Below are 1,906 nucleotides of genomic sequence, written 5' to 3'. Positions count from 1 at the left end.
ATACATTCCTGACATTTCATGGGACATTATGTGAATGCTTTCATTTTCAGAGGTAGTCACTGTTCAATAAAAGGTCTTTTTCACAACATTTTGGTCTATGAAGTTTTAGCCTAGCTCTAGAGAGCATTTTTTTTTGAAAACTCAAATGGGAAAATGCAATGGTTATGAAGTCTCCATCAACATGTATTAGGAGCCCGGATGCCTGGAAGATGACTTCTTGATTTTTCATTGCAACTGTGGGCATGCTTTTGTGGTGCAAGATGATTCTTCACAAACATCTCGAAGGATGACAACTGAAAACAAGTGTCTCATGTGTTTCTTTATTTTCTCTGTTCTTAAATTAAAAAAAAAGATAATCAGAAATGATTTTTAAAGTAGGGTGTACAGAGGCTGTTTGAGTCCTGAAACAGGAGAAGGAAAGCTTCTGAGGGGCGGGGCGGGGGGGAGAAGGGGAGAGGCAGGTAGGAGTAGGGGTGGTGATGCTCAATTATCATTACCTGGAAGTGAGCCCCATCAGGGAGATGAGCTAATGAATGGGCAGAGACCACCCAGAGTTAGGGCAGGGCAGTATAGCAGTTGTGGCTTACTTTGCAAATACAAGCAAATTATAGTCATGAAATTTTAAATTCCTAAGAGCCCCATCTCTTTTTTTGGGGGGGGTCCATTCATGGGGCCTGAACTCTGGGCCTGGGTGCTGTCCCTCAGCTCTTCAGCTCAAGGCTAGCGCTCTACCACTTGAGCCACAGCGCCACTTCTGGCTTTTTTCTTTTTGCTTATGTGGTACTAAGGAATGGAACCCAGGGCCTCAGGCATGCAAGGCAAGCGCTCTACCACTGAGCCACCTTCCCAGCCCTAAGAGCCCCATCTCTAAAAAGGTTTTTAAAAAATAAAAATAAAAAAGCTGGGGAAATTAATTTTAAGATTTTTTTCTTTAACTCAGTATACCCAAAATATTACAGATTGAGCTTCCCTGATCTGAAGACCTAAAAGGCCCCCAAATCTAACATTTATAGCACCATAATGCTACACGAGAAGAGATTAAAAGCTGACCACATATGACAAAGGACTATAGATATATGGGCATGCCAATTATTGGATAAAATTGCCTTTGGGTAATGAAATAAAAATTCATTTCATGTATATAAACTAAATGGATTTCATGTTTAGACTTGGGTTTTGTCCTCAAGATATCTCAGTTGCACATGCAAATAGTGGAAAATTTGGGGGAAAACAGTGAAATCGGGGATACTTGTGGCCCCAAGCATTTTAGAAGAGCGATACCTCAAATATGGATCATTTCAACTTAGGCTCCGTTGATAAAAATCACTATTGAGATATTTATGTGGTTTTTGGAACTAAGTCTTCAAAATTGAGTTTTGTTCAAAGTGCATCTCAATTTGGCCTGCTCCTAATTCAAGTACTCACGGCTACCATATTGGTGACCATGGGTTCACAGGGCAAGAACAAGTACACCAGAGAATCTGGGAGGATATGGAGCTTCTCTGAGAAGTAATATTTTAAAAAATGAAATTCTGGAGTTCTTTCTAGTATTGCAGGAATCCCCCTCTCCCCTCCCCCATCCAAAACTATAACCAATGCATCAAGAAGGTAAAGAAACACCATTGGAAACACTGATTGGAGGTTAAATGGAACAGAAAACTTTATTTAGAAAACAAATTTTTTTTCCTACATACTCCTTGTCGCACCCAGAAACAAACATATGCATCATGTCCTCACATTAATAACTACAAAGAACAAATAAATACTGACTTTCCTGAAAGTATTACTTGAGAAATACAATATTTTCTTAAAGAAATTAAAGTTTTTAAAAGTATCTATCTATTGCTTTTACATTTTTTATTGTGTGAAATAATGGAATGCAGCAGGCTCCAGTGGCTCATGCCTG

Source organism: Dipodomys ordii, unplaced genomic scaffold (genome assembly GCF_000151885.1).
Source record: "Dipodomys ordii isolate 6190 unplaced genomic scaffold, Dord_2.0 Scaffold19, whole genome shotgun sequence".
NCBI classification, from domain to species: domain Eukaryota; kingdom Metazoa; phylum Chordata; class Mammalia; order Rodentia; family Heteromyidae; genus Dipodomys; species Dipodomys ordii.
The sequence above is the reverse complement of the archived record's forward strand: the minus strand, read 5'-3'. Positions refer to the sequence as shown.